Source organism: Aethalodelphis obliquidens, unplaced genomic scaffold (genome assembly GCF_003676395.1).
Source record: "Aethalodelphis obliquidens isolate GAN/ISIS:26980383/991018 unplaced genomic scaffold, ASM367639v1 scaffold30, whole genome shotgun sequence".
Classification (NCBI taxonomy): Eukaryota; Metazoa; Chordata; class Mammalia; order Artiodactyla; family Delphinidae; genus Aethalodelphis; species Aethalodelphis obliquidens.
This window is the reverse complement of record NW_020837974.1, coordinates 19048407-19070885: the sequence shown is the minus strand read 5'-3', so window position 1 is coordinate 19070885 and position 22479 is coordinate 19048407. Positions and strand designations below refer to the sequence as shown.

Genomic DNA, 22479 nt, shown 5'->3' with positions numbered 1-22479 from the left:
ACTTTACTCTCTTGCCTTCTCGGGCAGAGTAAGCTGAGGGATAAGAAACTGATGGATAGCAGATTCTAAGTTTCGTTTTAGGCAAAGGATAAGGAGACGGAACATGCATGGTAGGAGCTGAGAGTCAGGGCTCTGGACTCAGACAGACCTGACTTTGAATCCCAGCGCTGTCGCCTGGCAAGCTGCAAATGGGAGGCTCCACTCCCCCCACTGTAAAACGGGAATAATAATAACAATAATACCACCACTTCACTGGTTATATAGTAACTCCATTTATCCCATTTCACTTATCTCTCTCATAAACCTGCTCCCCGGTGCCTAGCGAGGGTTCATGGAGTGTTAGCCCTTCTGAGAATTACAGCAAATAACAACCACCTGCAGATAAATCCAGAGCAGTAAGTCTTATCTAAGAAAAACCCTTCTGCAGTCATCAAGCTATTGTAGCTTCTCCTGGAAGAAGTCACGGCTGAGCCCAGACCACACAAAGACAAAAAGCTATGTCACGCTTATACAGCAGGAGCAGGGCAGGCTTGTCAATTAAAACAAAGGGTTGGTTGTGATAATGCTGTGTGGGATGGAAGCCACCAAAGAGAAGCACAGGCACACAGTACACAGAAACTTAGAGACCAAATATGTGGTGAGTTAGCAAAATCCTTCACCAAAGGATCAACGTCTTAAGCTGCTGAGCCTCACAACGGACGGTAATGAGGCTGTAAAAATGCCAGCACTGGTGGCTCTCAGGTGCATGTTCACAGAGGGGCCAAAGAACTCTCCAGGGAGAAACCACCTGAGAACGGACTTGCTGCAAGATACTTTAGGTCTTCATTCATTCAGCCCATGTTCATGGAGCACTCTCTAAACGTCAAGGACTGGGGAGGAAAAAAAAGGAGAGAAATGAACCACAGTCTTCACCCTTGGAGAGCTGATGGGAAAGACAGAAACGTAAACACGTTTGTTCAGACTTGTGGGAGCACAGAGAGAAGAGTAATGGATTGCGTGGCAGGGAGAGGCTTCACGGGGAAGCCGTCCAAGCAGATCTCAGATAAGACAGAGCATCCAGTGAGCATGGGGGAAAGCGGTCTGGAGACGGTCCTGCACTAGGGCACAAAGCACGGGGTGAGGGGACCTGGCTGAAACAAAGGCTTTGCCTGCTAAGGAAGTAGGGGGCAATGGGGAGCCGCTGATGGTTTCTCAGCAATGGAGTGGCAAGGCGAAACCCAGATTTGAATTTTAGAACGACAACTCTGACAGCAGGGTGCAGAATGGAGGTAGGAGAACACCTGGAGGGCCTCTGCAGTTATTCGGGAGACGGACAAGAACACAGATTCCCAGCCCTCACTGTCCTATCCTGGCCAAAGACATGCTGCTATTTTAACAGAAATAGTAGGGCAGAATCACTGGCTATCAACTAACGACATGAAAAACACTTTTTAAAGCTCAAGAAAAATTTATAAAATATGGAGTTCTCTCTGGTCAAGAAATAAATCAAACACAGAAACTAAAATTCATGGATCATAACCAACTTAAATCTCCAGATTTCCAAAACTAAATTAAATTAAAACTTAAGTAAGACTTTGCATTTATTTCTTCTTTTTTTAAAAAAATGAAAGCACTTTCACATATATTATTTCATTTGCTTATATTACATGTACCTTATGGGGCAATTTTTATTATCCCTATTTCATGGATGTGGAAACTGAGGCAAACACCCATTAAATAAATTACATAATGAAACAAAAGTCTTTGGACCCTCAGAAGACAGCAGTTTCAAGATCATTAACCAAAGTTGAGTCTCTCTGAATTAATTTTCATGCTAGATGCTGGTCCTAGCTGTACCACAAACTAACCAAATGATCTAAAACCACACTCTTGACCTTCCTGTATCTCACTTTATTTATATTTGAATCAACAATCTCCCACAACTTTTAAAAGACCACAATAAAACAGCAAATGAGAGAATATTTTGAAACCTTCAAAACTGTGCTTTGCAAATAGAGGACTGCATCTCTATAAACAATCGATTTTTTTTAAAGGCATATAATACTGAGAATTTGGATAAGTGTGGACCCTTTAGGTTTCTACAAGGAATACGCATCACAGATGTAGCCCAGAAAGTTCCATGATTAGCGTGGTGCACAAAATGAAGGGAAAAATCAGTCACCTGGAAAATTGGGGTGAAGCTGCTTTTGAGGGATGACAGATAGATTCTGGGTGGAGAACACCATCAATCTTCACTTGCCCTTTTCTGAAGGTCAAAGGCAAGAGTGTTCCAACACTACAGCTTGATGGGTGAAAGGATGCTGTGGATGACTCGAAATAAACAATGGATTTTTTCAAATGAGGCTTTTACTCAGAAGGCTTGTACTGAAATGAAATGTTAATTGAGTGGAGCTTGCGGCCCATCACTGAGTCCAACTGCAGATTGCCGTCATGCATACTTTGCCACTAACCTTTCCATGTGGTTAGTCATTGAACAAATATTTGTTGGGTTTCCTTCCATGAGCCATTATGAGTAAGAGATACAGCCCCTGCCCTGACAAGCTCGAGGACTATCGAGGAAAATAAACGATTACCTCCAGTGCAGTGAATGCTCTGACGGGGGAGCACAGGGCACTCTGAGAGGGGTGGTTGTCTGTCATCGTCACCACAGTTAATATTTATTGAGCTTGTACCATGTGCTTTAGCACTGTTCTAGGTGCTTTTGAGAATTAATTCCTGGGCTTCCCTGGTGGCGCAGTGGTTGAGAGTCTGCCTGCCGATGCAGGGGACACAGGTTCGTGCCCTGGTCCGGGAAGATCCCACATGCCGCGGAGCGGCTGGGCCCGTGAGCCATGGCTGCTGAGCCTGCACATCCGGAGCCTGTGCTCCGCAACGGGAGAGGCCACAACAGTGAGAGGCCCGCATACCACAAAAAAAAAAAAAAAAAAAAAAGAATTAATTCCTTAAAGGGACTTCCCTGGTGGTCCAGTGGTTAGGATTTCGAGCTTCCACTGCAGGCGGCACGGGTTCAACCCCTGGTCAGGGGACTAAGATGCCTCATGCCGCACAGCACAGCAAAAAAAAAAAAAAAAGAATGAATTAATTCCTTAAAAGTACAACAATAACTCTGTGGGGTAAGGAGTATCATCTCCATGTTACAGATGAGGAAACTGATGAACAGAGAAGTGATTTGCCCAAGGTTTCATAGCTAGGTTCTGAATCTGGGCAATTTCATTCCAGAGATCCTGTTCTTAACGTCTTGTTTCCAGGTGCTTTACAAGTATTAACTCATTTAATCCTCAAGATAATGATGAGATCAATACTATGATTATATACATCTTACAGATGAGAAACCTAGGAACAGAGAAGTTAATTAAGTTACCAATGGTTACAGAGCAAGGGGAGGGTATCTAATGCAGACTGAAGATACCAGAAAAGTTTTCTGAAACTAGCAATGGCTTTTGAGGCCTAATAGATGAATTGGAGTTCAAAGCACAGGTGTTAGATAGAGAAGAGGACATTAAGGCAGTGAGGTTAAGAGAGAGGGGATGAGAGGAATGGACACAAGGTGATAGAGCTGGGGGAGAGCCCACCTTAGCTCAGGTGCAGGGGCCTGCTGAAGTCCGAGGGCAAAGCACGAGAACCAGAGAAACCTTCTGGTACTCTGGACCTCACACAGAGTGGGAGGTGGTGGCAGTCCACCTCTGAGGGAGGCAGCGGGAGAGCGGGCACATCCCCCCTGAAGCCACCCAAGGCACAGGTATGCAGAGCCTGCTCAAGGGCAGGGGAAAGCAGAGAAACCTGCAGGACTTTGGGCCATAACATGAGTATCAGGCAGTGGTCCTCAACCACAGGGAGGGGCAGGAGAGCTGAGAAAAGCTCTCTTGATGTAGGCACACCAGTCCTACTAAACTTGGGGATAAGCAAGAAAATTGAGCTAGACAAGCTCTGCCAGAGGGAAAATTTTCATCCCACCTTCAAATAAGTTGAAGTCAGTGGTGAGCTGAGTGTATCAAAAGCAACAACAAAGCCTGGAGTCACACAACAACAGACTAGACTGACTTGAGTCCTCATATGAATGGCCAGACAGAAGAGGCACACACTCTCAGTTTCCACACATCAAAACTTACCACAGGAAAGAAACAAAGTATGCATTATCAAGATGGAATACAGTCAACAGAACCAGATCCAAAGACAGCCAAGATGTTGGAATTATCTTGCGGGGACTTTAGAACAACTATGATAAATACATTAAAGGAGCTAGTGGAAAAGATGGACAGAATGCATGAGTAGATGAGGGATTTCAGCAGAGATCTGGAAATCGAAACAAATTACCCAAGCTAAGATACAAAGTATCTGAGATCTATGGGACAATATCAGTGTTTCACATATGTAATTAGAGTGCTTGAGGGAAAAAAGAAAGAACATAGGACAGAAGAAATACTGAACAAACAATGGCTGAGAAGTTTCCGAATTTACTGAACAATATCAAACCACTGATCCAAGCTCAGAGAACTCTAAGCAGGATAAACACAAAGAAAAACACACCTAAAAAGATCAAGGTCGCCAATGTTCATTGCAGCACTGTTTACAATAGCCAGGTCATGGAAGCAACCTAAATGCCCATCGACAGACAAATGGATAAAGAAGATATGGTACATACATACAATGGAATATTACTCAGCCATAAAAAGGAACGAAATTGGGTCATTTGTAGAGAAGTAGATGGACCTAGAGACTGTCATACAGAGTGAAGTCAGAAAGAGAAAAACAAATATCGTATATTAACGCATATATGTGGAATCTAGAAAATGGTACAGATGAACCAGTTTGCAAGTCAGAAATAGAGACAGAGATGTAGAGAACAAACGTATGGACACCAAGGGGGAAGGGTGGTGGTGGAATGAATTGGGAGATTGGGATTGATATATATAAAATAATATGTATAAAACAAATAACTAATGAAAACCTGCTGTATAGCACAGGGAACTCCACTTCGCTTGCTGTACAGTAGAAACTAATGCAACATGGTAAAACAACTATATCCCAATAAAAAGTTAAAAGAAAAAGAGAGAGAGAAGGAACAAGAGTGAGAGGCTTTCAAATCTAAAAAACAAAAGCACAGCACTTCACATACAGGAAAGCAACAATAAGAATGATGGCTGACTTGTAATAGGAAACACTAGAACCAGATGACAATGGAATAACATCTTTAAAGTGGTAAGAGAAAAAACCGTTAACCAACGATTTTACATCAAATGAAAATATTCCTTAAAGATGAAGGCAAATAGACATTTTTAGAGATACAAAGGTTAAAAAGATTTCATCTTCTGAAGACCTCACTACAGTATTGCAGTGGGGAGGACAAGGGGAGATGAAGAGAACTTAGGCACAAGACATCTCTGCTGATCCAGTTTGGGGTGGGGAAAGCTCTGAGCTCTTCCTTCCCATGCCAACTCCGATTAGTCATGGCTCTCTGCAGCCGCAGTCAGAGGGGCACTGTGAGGCTGCACCCAAACTCCCTGGGAAAGAGAACCAGACAGACTGATAATGACAGAGTGGCAGAGAGACTCTAACTATGGAGATTTTTGCCCCAGGCTAAATGTCAAACTTAATGTCACACCCTAGTTTCACCGTGCAGGCAGATTAGGCACAGGGAAATGTTAGAGATTTCATCTACTTTCTAGTAAAGTATTAGGATAGTTTAACATAAAGAAGACTGCCAGTTTTCAGCTTTCAGATTTTAACTTCTTATGTCTCTGAGGTCTTGGGAGATAAAGTAAAAGTTTTGGCTACAAGTGTGCTAGGCAATTTAGAGTTAATGATTTCTCAACCTTGGCACCACTGACATTTTGGTCTGGATAACTCCTTCTTGCTGGGGGTGCTGTCCTGGGCATTGTGGAAAGTTAACAGTGGCCCTGGCTCCTACAGCTTAGAAGCCAGCGGCATTGCATCCCCCTTATCCCAGTGGTGACAACCAAGTAACCATTTGGTATACTGCCATATGTCGGGGTGGCGGGGGGCAAAACTGCCCCCAATTAAGAACCATTTGGTTAACGGAAAGAATCTTCATGGTTGTCAGAAAGGCAAAAAGGTGGCAGTCTTTCTGGGTGAAGATCAATATAATTTATTCATATTAATGGGATGGAAGTTTGAAGGAAGAGGAAGGATGCTCGTCCAATTCTGTAATGACCTAGTAAATAACTCTTTTTTGTTTCATTATTGCTCTTCCTGTTGATGTAAATTTGGGGGAGTCCTGTGTCCTGGAAAATGAAAGAACATAGAAACTTGCTCTTACTTCTTTTCTAAAGACTATTTCTTTAGTCCCTTGAGGCTTTTTATGAATTGGTGAGAGTAGTATATTTTTTAACTTCCAAGAACCCTGTATCTTTCTGTTAGTAGTCTTTTTTTTTTTTTTTTAGTGGATAAAATATCTTTTCTGAGGGTTTTTTTTTACATACTATTGTCCTGCCTTGGACAACAAATGAACAGATAAAACTGCACTTGCTTCAGTCATCTGTGGAGCTACTTACTACTCAATAAGTCACCTGGGACTTTTTCTGAATGGCTTTCAGTGCCTTCTTTTTTAATTTCCAAAAAATTTTTTAAAAAATCTCTTCTAACATTTCAGTGGATTTTAAGAAATAAATAACGTATTCAGCCAATCGTCTTAAACTAAACTGTCTCCCGTAATGTCTTAAGTTCCTCTCCTCAGCAGAGAATTTCCCTCCCATGGATAATTTCAGGAACCTACTAGTGGAGACGATCGTTCAATCCATTGTGCTGTCACATGTTATTATGACAGTTGTGTCCCTAAGAGTTTATGAAAATTCCCAATTACAAAATCAGTGGATAAAAAGGCAGAGAGGGAGCAGTTGGAATGGAGAATTTTAAACGAGCACAGGAATTTCTACGGCATTACTGGGAAAGTGTGACATTTCATCATATCTGGATATCATTCAAACAGGAAACTGGTCTTTTCTTATCACCACAAATGCTCTTATTAGTGAGACCACCTCATACATGCATATCTCATCTTCCACCTACAATTCTGAAAGTAGAACAGAAAAATGCACATAAAATTGTGAGTCCAGAAGGTACCCCCCGCCCGGCCCTTGTGTATGGATGAGGTGGTTTAGGGTGACAGCCTGGACCAAGTTTGCTGGGGCTCAAAGCCCTCTCCACCCTGGGCTTCCCTGGTGGCACAGTGGTTGGGAATCCGCCTGCCAATGCAGGGGACACGGGTTTCAGCCCTGGTCCAGGAGGATCCCACGTGCCGTGGAGCAACTAAGCCCATGCGCCACAACTACTGAGCCTGCGCTCTAGAGTCCGTGAGCCACAACTACTGAAGCCTGTGCACCACAACTACTGAAGCCCGCACACCTAGAGCCCGTGCTCTGCAACAAGAGAAGCCACCGCAATGAGAAGCCCGCGCACCGCAACGAAGAGTAGCCCCCGCTCGCCGCAACCAGAGAAAGCCCGTGCATAGCAACAAAGACCCAACGCAGCCAAAAATAAAACTAAATTTAAAAATAAAATAAATAAATAAATAATAAAATTTATAAAAAAAAAAGAAGCCCTCTCCACCATCTAAAAGTTGTGTGACTATGAGGTTACTTCACATCTCTGGGCCTCTATTTCCTCACCTGTAAAAATGGAGATACTGAGTTTCTAACTTGGAGACTTGAAAGGATTGAAAGAGATAATATATGCAAGGTGCTCATTCCTAGAAAGCCCCCCAAATGGTTTCTGTTGTTGTTTTGTCATAGGTAGTTAAGAGTATAGACTCTGGAGACAGACTTACTAGCTCTGTGACCTCAGACAAGTTATTGAATCTCTCTGTGCCTCTGTTTTCGCACCTGTTAAAGGGAATAATACGGTACTAACTGTGCTGGGTATTCAATGAGCCGGTATATGACTAGCACTTGAAACAGTGCCCGGCATACGGTAAGCATTCAGATACATGTAAGCTGTCATCATCACAATGAGTTTTCTTTGGAAGGATCTTTCTGGCAACCACGTGGAACATGCCTGAGGGAGAAGACATACTGGAGGGTGAGGAGAACATTAAGAGACCCAAATATATGAGATCCCAGTGAGGAAAGATGGGGGTCTGGCCACCAAGTGAGAAAGCAGTGGGCAAGCAGAGGAGGGGACGGGGAGCTTTTACAGAGGTACAGTGACCAGGACTTGGTGACATGGTGTGGGGAGGAAGCGAGAAGGAATGATCGCCAGGTTTCTATCTTGAGTGACTCGCTGGATAATAAAGCTCTTCACCTAGAAAAGAGATTTGGGAGGATCCGAAGGTCAGGTCAAGGTGGGCAGCTCCAGAAATGCTGAGTTTAACGGGTCTGTTGAATGCTCAGGTGGAACCGTCCTTTGTGTCTTTTGATGTACGGTTCTGAAGCACAGAAGAGGCGTCTGGATGGGAAATTCAGAGCATCCTGTAAAGAGGAGCAGCAAACATGGATTTGGGGGAGTTCACTTGGAATGCAGATCCTGCAGGGAAGATGGAGGCCGAGGACAGAAGACTTGTGCACACAATGGAAGAGGAGCCAAAGCAGGGAACAGAAGAGGAGTCCCCTGGGAGGGCAGAGAAGAAGCTGGCAGTGAAGCAAGGTAGAGTGACTGGTTAAAAATGCAAACAGTGGCAGAGAGGACAGGAAAGTATGAGGAGAACGGTTACTGGAAGCCAAGATGCAGGGCGGAGGTGGGAAAGGCAGAGGCAAAGCTTTCTCAGAAAAACCTGAGCACAGTTAGCAGCTGAGAAGAAAGAGCCAGTGGAGAGAGTGAGGCTGAAAATGCAGAGCAGACAGAGGAAGACCAGTGTGAGGAAAAGCCCCCTTGAAGGAGACAGAGGGGCAGCAAGGATGAGCACGAAGACGATGTGCTTGAGCATCAGGGACCGAGAACTGGGGGCAGCATCCAGTTTTCTCTGGAAATTAGGAGGCATGTCATCTGAGGAGAGTGGGTGTGTCTGGAGCAGGGTGGAGTGGGTTTGAGAAAAGTAAAAGTCTGGCGAAGGCACTTTGGAAAATGGGATGGGAAACTCAGCCAAGGACTGGAATGCAGTATTAAAAGCCCAGCTGAGCTTGGAGGCCATAAACTTTTGGCAGCCCTAACTTGCATAATTGGATGATCTTTCTAGGTCACACCCTGCATCCCAGGTATCAGAGTGAAGATGCCAAGAAGATAAAGGAGTCAGGCTCATATTCTGCAGAATAGGTGAAAAGAAAAGGCCAGCTGGACAGAGTTCCGAAAGTGATGTCATAGAGAGAGGCTTTATGGACTTAGGTCGGAGGACGAAGGGGACTTCATCCAGGGCAGGAGGAACTGGATGGGAGAGAAATCTGAGAGCAAGAGACTGCAGTCAGGTGGTGGACAGAGAATTAGGGCTAAGACTTTTGAAGTGGTTCCTTTTTTTTTTTTTTAATCTTTATTTTATATTGGACTACAGCTGACTTACAATGTTGTGTCAGTTTCAGGTGTACAGCAGTGATTCAGTTATACATATATGTATATCTATTCTTTTTCAAATTCTTTCCCCATTTGGTTATTACAGAATATTGAGCAGAGTTCCCTGTGCTATACAGTAGGTCCTTGTTGCTTATCTGTCTTAAATATAGTACTGTGTATACGTCAATCCCAGACTCCCAGTTTATCCCTCCTCCCCGACACTGAAGTTGGTCTTAAAACACAATGGCAAATTTCTTTCTGGAAAAGAAAGCCACTTTGCATTTCCACCAGCAATGCATGACACAGGCTTCCTCACCTCTACCAAGGCAGGAACACAGCATTAGTTTCAACTTTGCCAATTTGGTAAATAAAAAATGGAGTCTCGAAGCTTTGTGCTTCTTTGATTCCTTGTAATTTTAAAAAGAGTCACATATTTACTGGTCATCTGTATTTCACCTGTGACTTTCTGTTCATGGGATTTGCTTATGACAGAAGAGTTCTTTAAAGTGATCGATAAGAAAGCTTTATACATTAAGGATATTAACCCTCTGTTGTGGCTGCTCTCAATTTTTTCCAGTTAATCATTTGTCATAATTTTAATGACGATCTATGACAGACAGAATTTTAGTTATTATGTGGTTAAATCTATAGGTTATCTTTTATTGTTCATTCTCTGCATTTGTAAGCCAGAGCATGAAGTAATTTCCATATTTCCTTGTATTTATTTTATGGCTTTTTTACATGAAACTCTTAACCTGTTTGTAATTTATCTTGGCATATAGTGGTGAGGTGAAATCTCACCTGACTATTTTTCCTAATACTAACCTATTGTCTCATACTGTTTCCTTACTGTCCTTATCACCTGCCAACTTCCTAAACATACCAGGGCTTGCTCTTGGGCGGACAACACAGCAGGGAAGCTGATTCGGCAAAGGTCAGAGAAAGAGAGCTAGTGAACAGCATAGACAGGCTCTCCCTCAGACTGGAGTCCAGCCTACCTCTTAACATACCCCAACTGCCCTAAAGCAATGTTAGTTTCCTTAAGCCCTCATCTAAAAGTTTTGAAAACATAACTAAATTAACAAACTGCCCAACAAGCTGATTTATATTAAGGGAAAGTAATTTGATGTGCTCACCACATCTCATCATTAAGAGAACCAGATTTCTGTTTTTTTGTGGGGAAGGCTCTCAGAGAGACCTTGAGTGTATATTTTGGAGACTAGCAGAACACCACACACAGACAGACACGTGAGGGACCCATCTGTACATTAAGACCAGTTCACAGCCCAGGAACTGCAGCCCAGCATCTCTCCAATAACCAGTAGGCTTCTTGAGCCGCAGACCATATAGATAGGTTTTCTTTAATCCATGGGCTTGAGGATGTCTGTGAAGTCCATGAAGTTATATGCAAGTATGTGTTTGCGGAGATTTTTTTCTGCGGAGAGGACTGTTAGAAGCTCCATCAAAATCTACGGGTAGCAAGGTTTCTATTCCTAAAGACTGCTCTAATATTCACAGACTACAATTAAGTCCATCGCCCTGTGACCTGCTGACCACTTGACAAGTCACATATGCTCCACTGAAACTCCTCTCACCATTTCTCAACTTTTTCTTCTAAGTCCTTCCTCAGCCCAAGTGTATGGCAATTGCTTCCTCCATACAGTTGGGCCACTACAAGTCAGCATTCTGCCCTTAAGGTCACCTCTCAATCTTATGACTAAGACACAGAATAAAGGCTCATCAGACATACTAAAAGGTATGTGGCTCAAAAAAGAGAGGGCAAATGCTGGCTGGTTTCCACTGGGTACCATTCAGATGAAGACATTTGCATTTTAGCAGGATTTAAGCATTCCTTATCATGTTTCTGGAATGCCCAATAGGGGTGCAATCACATGCCCTTTATACAATATTGCTATAAACAATTATAAGGCTAAACATTATTTTGGAGAGTCTAACCAATTAAATCAGGGAAGAAAAAGAAATCATTGAATAATAGCAAAAGAATAGAAACATAACACAGATAATATTGTATACACAGAAAAGTCAAAGAAGTAACAAAATTATCAATTGTAGCTAAAGAAGTTGTAAAGTAAACAAGCATATACAAACATCAATATCACCCATGTTTACCAATTACACTAATTAGGCACTAGTCTCAACAAGAACAACAGCCGCAAAATATTTAGGAAACACATAAAAGCTTTGTGTCTATCAAGAGATGTGCCACACTCATACTGTAAAGATACCAATTCTCCCCAGGGTCTAGTTCACAGGTTTACTAGACCATAGTTCCTCGGTTTTAGTTATTTCTGTATCCTCAGGACCTAGCCCATAGCAGGCACCCAATAAATATTACCTGGATAAGTGAGCTCCAAATTAATCGAAATCCTAAATGAATTTTTCTAGGAACTAGAAAAGAAGTGACACCAAAATTCATTTTTTGACAGAAACAGGAAAGAATAACTGAAAAAGAAGAGTTGAAGGGAACCAGCTCTACCAGATTTAAAACACATTACAGATCAACAGTTAGTAAAACAGTGTGGTACTGGTGTGCACATACATACACACACACTAAAGCCATAAATCAATGGAATAGAAAGCCCAGCTAAAAAAGTAGATACATGAATTATATGCTTAAAAAAAGAGAAGCATTATAAAACAATGGAAAAGTGAAGAATCATGGTGTTACCTATTTCTGTAAATAACACCGAATCATACACCTTTTCTCTTCACCACAAACATCATGGTGTTAAGTATGTTTTCAAGTCAACCTCCAATGCCCTTGTCTTAGTTCTGGCTGCCATCACCTCTCTCAGCCTGTGGCCATAGTTTCCTAGCTAGCCTCCTTTCACCTTCTCCTCTTTTCCTTCTTCTGCAATCCTAACTCCACCTGCTGCCAGACTTGTCTTCCTAAAGCACCCACTTAATTTTTTCAACATTCTGCATGTAAGGGCTCCCCAGTTCCACTGCAGTAGTCCTCAAACCATGATCCCCCCAAAACTGGAACAGAAGCCTTTCTAATGTTGGTCTTCCACAGAGGAGAACAAAAGCCAATCAATACTGCCCAACTCCAAAGAGTTGGTGTTCATGGTCATGGGTGATCATGTATTTTAGTCCTGCCACCTTGGGATTGTTTGGGGATTATTATTAATCCTAGCATGTCCAAAAACGCAAAAGCAGTGAGATTATTGAAAAGGTTATAAGAGGGGATGAACAAGTATAATGAAAATTAAAGAAACTAAAAGTTACACTGTTAAATATGATGACTCAATAGACTTTCAATGTACAGCAAAATTGTCTATTGGGGGGAAGGTGGCCATCTTTGCTACACGAGGCAAAGAAAATTGAATATACTGGTTTTAAGACTTCTTAAAGCTTTGAGGAACCAACTTGCTCCTCCAACTGGATGGAAATGCATCCAGGGGTTTGTGAATTTAAATACCACAGTCATCCCGGACTTGAGAACATGTGGATCCACACACAACTTTTCACTACCTAATAACCTTTCAGTATCTAATTCGAAAATAAGAGCTGGATAGAGTTTTTCCACTGTTAAGAGTCAGATATAGTTGTCTTTTTCCAATTTATAGACAAAAAAATATTAAGTTAAAGGATACATTTTCAGGGTTTTAGGTTTCCCCCAAGAATTTTTCTTCCCTCTTGGAATTCTTAATCACCTGTCATTCCTGCCTGCCTGTTATCGAGATTGCTAAAGTGTCACATGTCAGAGGTGCCTTCACTGAGCCGAAAGCATATCTCAGAGCCCCCATGCCTGAGTCCATGCTCCATGTATCCTAGCACTCACTGTAGCTAGTGAAGTAGAAATACTCTGGTGTATCTCCCCAAGGTACAGCTGGGCATGGGTTTAAGTGGCCACTCCAGCCCATGCATCTGAAAGTATCCAATGACCACATGAAATCCAAGCTGGTAGATGTGTAAATGTTCACGCTGATAGGTGACAGGTAGCTGGTAGTTGCATACAAGAACTTCTGTCAGTTCTGAACATTTATATATTTAAATGTTTGTATTCATTTGAGCATCTGTTTACTTAGTCTACAATTTATCATTTAAACTCTTTAGGAGGCATAAACTTGGCTAACCCATGTGGAAGAACACCGAGAAACCATAGAAGAAATGCTAATGAAACATTAAAGGGGAGATCAAATTGACTGCTAGATCAAAAGGTATCTCTGATAAGACACCTAAAAAAGAACCCAGGGAAAGGAGAGGAAGAGAAACATCTTAGGACTAATTAAAAGGAAGTGGCCTATGCAAATAATCAATAAGCCGTAATTAACGTGAAATATTAGGACACAGGAAACAAGTCTTACAACCTGGAGGGTTGAGGTGAACTGAATATTGTTTTCACATCATTTGCTACAAATAGGCTCTACCTACTCAAAAGCAGTTTCTTATATAAATCACAGGGTTAGATTTTCAACAGAATCTGCTTTATCTTCTGAAACTTATATCAAATCTGCACCTAGTCATAGACATGCTCTCTCAAGATTCCATAACTGCTTTCATTAAGTAATGTATCTGAGAATAAGAATATCAGCTTGTTTATATTAAAATATATGAATAAATCAAGATATGGCATTAGCATTTCATTATTAACACCTGAAATGTTAGAATAGGTACATTTGGCTATATTCAAATTATCTGCTTGTATGTCCATCTTTCCACTCAAGTTCCTAGGAACCGGTTATGTTTTTAACCCCAGACCCTAGCATTTGACAGGTTCTCAATAGACATCAGTTGAGCTGAACTGGTAACTGAATGGTGAAATTGACAACTGAACATTAATTCCATGGCAATTAAATAAACAAATGACATACAGAAAACTTGAACATATAAGGAAATATGAATATAGGGACAATGGTCATTTCAACCTTAGTGGAAAAAATTAAAGTAAGTAGCAAATTTTAAAAAGACAATGTCTAGTGCTACTAGGGTGACGGTGAGACATGGCATTCATCATGACGCGCACAGTGACATGCGTTGCCATGCAACATTACTTGCTGTGCTGCAGGTGAAATGATAGCGCTATCTTGTTAGAAGGCACTGTTAAAACTACTTAGTTCTGCTGCATCAGCCCATGGCTACATTCCAATAAACCTTTTTTACAAAGCAGGCGGTAGACAGGATTTGGCCTGCAGGCCAAAGTTTGCCAACGCATAGACCAGGGGATGCTGGGAAAGGAGGCCAATTTCAGGATGAAGTTCATGAGTTCGGTGTTAGCAGGACATTTAAGTGGAGACGCTCAATCTAGAGATGAAGAGATGCCAGGGCCAGAGGACTAAAACTGAGTCATTAGCCAGCCAGGTGGTGGCAGTTATGGGGCTGAGATCACCCAGGCGGAATGGCCTCAGAAGAGAGGACATGAAGGGCACTTCCTTGTCCGAATACAAGGGCAGATGGGCAATGTCTTCGGGTCACTACAGTCCGGGAACGGTAGAGGCATATGGCCTAATCTCCATTAACTCCCTTAACTTAAAAAGAGGCTCCTATTTTAACTTAGGGCTTTCATCCCCTTTCCCAAGATTAATAACTTTAAAGTTTCAGATTCATAGATGAAAAAGAAAACTTCCCACTGGCTGGAAAGTAAGGCAATTCTAAAATAAAATGTCTATCAACTTCTTAATGTTTCACTTTTATTATGAATTTTACACTCAAAACATATATAACATGTGCATTAAGTATGATGAATGATAACAGAACAAATGTTTGGTCTCCAACTTAAGAAGAAGTGAAGAAGTTCATTACCAAAACACCACTGTCCAACTTTCATACCATAAGAATTAGTCTCTAAACTAGATATCAAAGCAGGCAGCCCAAGACCAGATAAAGCTTGAAGATACATTTTCTTTGGCCTACGCAGTGTTTTGTTTTGTTTTTTTTAGTTGCCAACATTAAACATCAAGAAATCAGCATTCTGGAATATCATTAGAAACAAGGAGATGTGACTATACGACACACATTTCACCATGGCAACAACTGGCTGGAGCTGAGAGCAACTCTCCCCTTTAAATGAAAATGTACTCACTAATTCACTGCAGTCCTCATCATCCCCTATTGCCTTGAACCTATCTCCTACTTCACTTACTACTTTTTTTTTTTGTGGTACATGGGCCTCTCACTGTTGTGGCCTCTCCTGTCGCAGAGCACAGGCTCCGGATGCGCAGGCTCAGCGGCCAGGGCTCACGGGCCCAGCTGCTCCGCGGCATGTGGGATCTTCCCGGACCGGGGCACGAACCCGTGTCCCCTGCATCGGCAGGCGGACTCTCAACCACTGCGCCACCAGGGAAGCCCACTTATTACTTTTAATTGCCCTGGCACTTGAATTTGCGACCCCTGCTTACAAAGTATAATTGTGGTTTCCAACTTTTTGCAATATGGGAGACATTATGTAAAGCAAAAGTTCAGACTCTCTCACCAGGAGCATTACAGGTCCATAATCCCTTATCTATCACTTTGAAATAAAAAAAAAAAAAAAGTTTTTTTGTAGCTCATTCGGCAACATAACTTGACGTAAGCTAACATGAAGCTATTTTTAATCTTTAAGGATTCCATTTAGTGTGAAATACATTCATATATTTTGCTATGGAAATAATAACATGTATGATGATTACAGGCTGCTGCCCCAGACCCTACTGGAGATATTACATAACAGCATATGTGCATTATTACTTTTCTTTTCTTTTTAATTATTTATTGTATTTTATTTATTTATGGCTGCATTGGGTCTTCACTGCTGGGCGTGGGCTTTCTCTAGTTGCGGTGAGCAGGGGCTACTCTTCGTTGCGGTGCATGGGCTTCTCATTGTGGTGGCTTCTCTTGCTGTGGAGCACGGGCTCTAGGTGCGCGGGCTTCAGTAGTTGTGGCTCGTGGGCTTCAGCAGTTGTGGCTCGCGGGCTTCAGCAGTTGTGGCTCGTGGGCTCTAGAGCGCAGGCTTAGTAGTCGTGGCGCACGGGCTTAGTTGCTCCGTGGCATGTGGGACCTTCCCAGACCAGGGCTCGAACCCGTGTCCCCCGCATTGGCAGGTGGATTCTTAACCACTGTGCCACCAGGGAAGTACCTACTTTTCTTTAAAATCTGAAAAATTCTGAGTTCTGAAACTCATCTGATCCCAGGGGTTATAGATAAAGGACCATGGGCCTGTTATACTTTTACTATCTGCGTTTAAGAAAACAATACACAAAGCAGATAGAAGTGTAATAATATTTTTAAATGGATTTATACTGGATTAATTATAATGGCATCTACCTACATTTGAGAAACAGAAATAGAATGATATAAGCAAAACCATCACGGTCTGAGAAGCACGCGTAGAGCACGTGCTGACTCTAGGACCCTATACCCCAGCGCTGATTCCCGGGGTGGGGGAGGGGGTCCTGCTGTGCACACACGGGCAATCACTGGCACCAAGGTAATTCCATATTAGAGTAACATGCTGCGTTCACATACTCCATATGATATGTGAAAATGATGCTTATGGCCACATCCTTTTAGGGTTGTTTTTTTTTTTCAGTGAACAATGGGTTTTCACTCACCTATAAATAACCTGTTTGCTATTCTAGGATTTCACAATATGTAAAGTACATAACAAGGCCACAGAAGATCAGATTCAGAAGAAGCTGCAAAGACACCGGACTCCTTTCCACCCCCACTCTATGCAGAGACTGAAATCCACTCAGACTGAAGCAGAGCACAGCTACCTCCCCTTTCTCAGAATTACTGTTCAGAGGAAATCAGTGTGAGTAAAATGAGGCAGCAGAGTAGGCAAGGGATGTAGAATGTGATGCTGGCAAAAGTAAGGGTACGGTCTGTACTGTCAAACATAGGAAGGGCTGTCTCATGGAAGAGAGACAAGATGGATTCAATGTGGCACCAGAGGACTGCTCTGGGGTGTGCGGGGGTAAGGGGTATTTGACTCACCTTGAGAATTAGTGCTGCCTGCCTGGAGTAGAAGGTCATTAGATACCTGTGCCCTTCAGGGAGGGTCGGCAAAGAACGTAACAGAATAAAACAAGCCAGGTAGGGACTGGACGGCTCATGCCCCACCCAGATGGGACAGCTGCTGCTGAGCTCCTGATGCCAGTGCTCGGGAGGGATGCTAGGCACTGCCAGGTCTTCCGAGATTTTAGAAGCAGCTGGAAATCCAGGTTTTCATGTGAAAACTTCTCATTTTTAAATATGAGCCAATGATTGTAAAAAAATAAATAAATACTGAATAGGCCAAAGAGAACACATCTCTGGCCTGCAAGCAAGCAGTGTGGAGCTTTGGTTTTGATAATTCAGACCTCCAGACCCTGGAAGGACTAGAACAGGGTTTCTCAACCTCAGCAGTCTTGGCATTTGGGACCAGATAAGCCTGGACTGTGAGGCTGTCAGGTGCATTGCAGCATATTCAGAAGCCTCCCTGGCCTCTATCTACCCCTCCCCCAGTCAAGTCACAACAATCAAAAAATGTCTCTGGACATTGCCAAATGTCCCCTGCGGGGGCAAAACCATACCTTGGTAAGAGCCACTGGACTAGAGCAACATCCAACTCTAAGCCTTCAGGATTTTACGAAGGCATCACTCACGACTCAGACAACGGGTTTTTCACATAAGAGTTGCCCACGTGGAGATTTATAGCTGCTTTGGAATCAGAAACCTGGGTTTGAATGCACAGCTCTGTCATTTACTAGCCTGATGACCTCTCCGAGTTCTGGCTGCCTCATCATTAAATCAGGAACAAACAACATTGCCTCTTAGAGCTGCTGCAAGAATGCGGTGAGATAATTTATGCAAAGTACTGAGCCCAGCGGCTTAACAAGCACCAAAAGCTTTTAATAAACATTAATCCTTCCCTGGTGAAAAGGCAGCCCAAATTCTGTAGTCGGAAGCACATGGGATCCAGAGTCAGAAGCCCTGAACCCAAGTTGTGCCTCGGCCACTTAGTAGCTGTGCGATCATGGCAAGTCATTTTCCCCCTTTCTAGAATAGAAATGATCATTGCCAGTAGGTGAGAACCAAGCCAGGTGGTCTGGTACAGCATTTGGCAAACTAAACCAACTAGAGAAAAGTTGATGATTAGTACTATCAAATCTTTTAAAGGTAAAGGAAAGAATGAGCTCTTCAACAAATCCAAAGAACTGAGAATACAGTAATATCAGGGTAAGGTACAGGGAAAAAAAGAAAAATAATCATAGGGATTCTGAACCTCCAGGTCCTTCTAGACAAGCAACTGCCACCTGGTGGCCCACACACCAAATCTGGTCACCGATATATTTTGTTTAGCCCCGCACAGTATCACGGTGATTGTCTCCTTTGCGCTAAATGCCATCTAACCTTCATTAAAATCCAGATTTCAGGCTTTTCTGGAAAGCTACAAAGATTGAGTCACTCTGGGGCCATATTCCCACATGCCCCTTTGGTGAGATCATGGAGGGGGGGTGGGCACGCCCCCAACCCTTACCTGGCCTCAGTCACTCATTTCTTTTACTAGTCTGGCCCCTCTAGGCATTTGAGTCTGTAAACTTGGCTTATCTAAAGCCAACTATCTGGGAAAGCATTTGAACCTCCAGGGAGCACTTCAATCAAGGCAGAAACCCACACCCAATGAGACACTCCCTCCCAGAGCCTCACCTAGGTAATAACTCTCCTGGTTAGTCCTTCAGCTTCCTTTTCTCCTGGACACTTCCACCTCATAACTAAACTGTCCTCAAGTTCCTCATCCTGTGTACAGCTTCCTCCATGCAGGGCATCACCTCCCCAAAATCACCACCTGCATCCACTGCATTATCTGCATCAAGGATTTCCAAACAACAAAATATCTTTCTTAGCAGGACTACAAAAGACAAGACATGATGTTTCTTGTTTCCTGACCAGCACCCCGGTTTCCCCAACTCTCAGTCCCTGTTGTTCAGACAGGGTTTACTCCATACCCATTTCCAGGGAAAAGCATGGGACCCAGTCAGAAGCACTCAGAGTCCATCTTGGGTCTTTGGCAACAGTGACTGGAAGAAAAATATTCTGTCCCTCTGGGACGAGACTGGAAGAAGGGGGTGGGGCTGGGGGTTCTCCTTGTGGACACAGCTTGTCTAAAGAGTGGAAGCCCTGGATCCAGACCAACCTGCAGCCATACTCCTTTTGGATCCTTTGGGCACATGTAAGCCTAGAAATTCCCATGTTCTCTTACAGCAGTTTGATTTGGGTTTTCTTACAATCAAAAGAGACCTCATCAATATGAGAGAAATTTGAAAGAAGTGCTCGAAGATGGAAACAAAGCCTTCGCTCAAACTTTCTCCTGTTTTTTGGTTACCTCTCTCCATCCAATAAGAACTGGCACTAGCCATCCTTCTATAAGCACTGAGCTCAGGGTAGATAATTATTTCTTTGCTTGCCTATCTCTTCCACAAATCTACTGAGCTCCTTCAGGGCAGAAACTGTGTCGTATTCACTTTTGACTCTTTAATACCTCACACACTGGCACACAGTTCGGGCCAACAAGTGTCTGTTGAATGGATGAATCAACAAAAGTCAGGGGGATGAAAGGAACCATCCTCATTCTCTCATTTGGGACACCCATATCAGGAGAACACCTCTTAAGCCTTGACCCTATGGGACACAAACCATCTTCTGAAACAGACTCATCTACCCCTTGTAAGCAAATTGCATCATGAGAACTCACTCCTTCCAGCCATTACTAATTCTCCCACATGTCCATCCCATGGAACCTCACTGTGGGGTTACTCACAAGTTCCTCATTTTGCGAAGAGAATACTTCATCACAAGACACCACCTAGAACTCTACAAACTGATAGTACACACTATGGGCAAGCCCTTCACACAGATAACTTCATTCATTAGTGCGTGTGTGCTTTCTAGCCTTTGTTTTGACCCAAATATGACCAGAAGCCTGATTCTGGTGCCCACCAACCCTCTGCTTCTGCCCAATAACAATTCTAGGCTCTCTCCTACCTCCATTTTCTCTCCCTAGTCCTTTACAATTACTTAAGTGGAAAAAAAAATACAGATATATCTAGGAAATCAATAGCAGTAAAGCAACAGGTTCCCCAGTAAAAACAGTTTGACTTTCGGTGCATAATTGTCATACCCTTAATAGCTCTGTAATAGCTGCAGCTTCCACTGCATCAAGCAATAAAGATTTTCAAACAGAGTCAAAGGTCAGGGCCAGAATTATAGTCCTAGGATGAGTCACACCACTTACTCCATCCAATTCTCATTTTCCCATACTTGGGCCCACACCACCAGGGCAATCTAGTGAGAACTGGATTTACATTCGTTTAACAATATTTACTGAGTATGTACCATGTTATAGGAACCACAGCAGTCCCTGGGAATCAAAGAAGAATGGGCAAAAACTCTTAAAGTGTTTAGTCTAATGGAGAACGCTGGCAAGTAAAGAGGCAATCACATTATGCAAAAACAGGTGCTACGTGGAATTATGAAAGCACCAAGGAGGGACATCCAATTTATGCTGGAGCATCAGGGAAGGCCTTTTAGAGGCAGAGATCTTTATGAGGAGACCTGAAGGTTGAGCAGGAGGTGGCCTAGGGCAGGTGTGATGAAAGAGGCTTCCCGGAGTTCCAGGTAGAGGCTAAAACATAAGAAAGCACAGCCTCCTCTGGAAACTGAAAGTAGGCAAGTATGGCTGGAATTGAAAAGTGTAAAGAGAGTAGCTGCTACAGAGGAAGCAGGGGCCAGAGACACCCTGAACAGCTTCCCTGAACGGCTCTGTAGCTTTTAAAGCCTCAGAAATTTGTTTAAAAAAAAAAAAATCACTTGCCTGATACAATGTACAAACAGGCCAAAATGACTATCTGACAAATACATTTTGACACTCACTAAGTACTGATTCCACAATTCACGTTACTGAGAACGCTAGGAGGGGCAGAAAATTCACAGAAATTATCTTGTAATTCATTTACAGATTCTTGGTTGAAACATTAGCCGTCACTAATACTCTGTCTACCTTCCTCTCTCTCAGCATTATTTCTATCATTCTCCCACAAATAACAGAAAAGCAGGCACACCTAGGCTTTAGCCTAGACAGGAATTAACTCTGGAAATAGGATAAATGCACACCAAGCTAACAGGGTGGGGTACCAAAAAAAATTAAACAACAAAACTAAGCAGAAAGTTGAGGGAAACGAAACAGTAAAGAGCAAATTTAGAAAACGCAAGAGGAAGTAAAAGTATTTTCATACACACACAAAAAAAGAAGTGTCCCACGTGCTCCGGCCAAACCAAACTCCCCCTTTGACTGAACTGCCGAAAGAAGAAGCAAAAGCTGTGAAAAATTCCCACTTTCATATCTCTTCCCAGAATAAACAGCAAAATCCGTACCATACAGCTAACTTGCCCTGGAAGACCTTGAAATATTCGCCCCAGATAAAACAGCACATGACAATCACCTCCAGAAGCTCTCAAAACCACAAACCAGTCCTGTTCCAACAGCCCGGTCATCTACAAACTCTAGTCTATTCTGTCATTACAGAATCAATGCGTGTCAAGCAGTCGAGGAATCCCAAAGAAATATCGTGCAGGATGTGCTTCCAAATCCAAAGTGAGAAAGACTTTAAAAAAAAAAAAAAAGTAATTTCCTTTTAAATTGGCACTAGGCGTTTCCAGAATCCTTTTCTCCCAATTCCAACTTTTTAAATGTCAAGCCATCCCGTTCATATTCGCCCCTGGTCTGGAGACGGCACCACCTCTAAATTCTCTCAAAGAGCGTTCTGAAACTCACTAGGCAGATCCGCTGGGCTTTAATGACCCTTTACTTCTTTACTGCCACCATACACTTGTAAGCTAGGCTTTGCGGCAGCGGGGCGACCCGGAAAGGCTGAGAATGCCGCCCCGAGCCCCGCAGCCTCGGACACACCACTGATCGGAGTTTCAGCCGCAGGCGGCGGCCCGGGCCGGCTCGATCTCCTGGTGGGAAAGACAGGGGACAGGTCCAGTCCCCGGAGGGCGATGCTTCGCGGGCCAGTGGGGACCCTGAGGGGTGGGAGCAGGGAGGCGCGGCCCGCCCCG

General features: G+C 43.1%; 1 protein-coding gene across 13 annotated transcripts in view; it reads right to left on the bottom strand.

Annotated features, from left to right (window-relative positions):
- ARHGAP17 (Rho GTPase activating protein 17) overlaps nt 1-22479 on the bottom strand; it is an 89111-nt gene that overhangs the window by 65977 nt on the left and 655 nt on the right. The gene's annotated exons all lie outside the window — the stretch shown is intronic.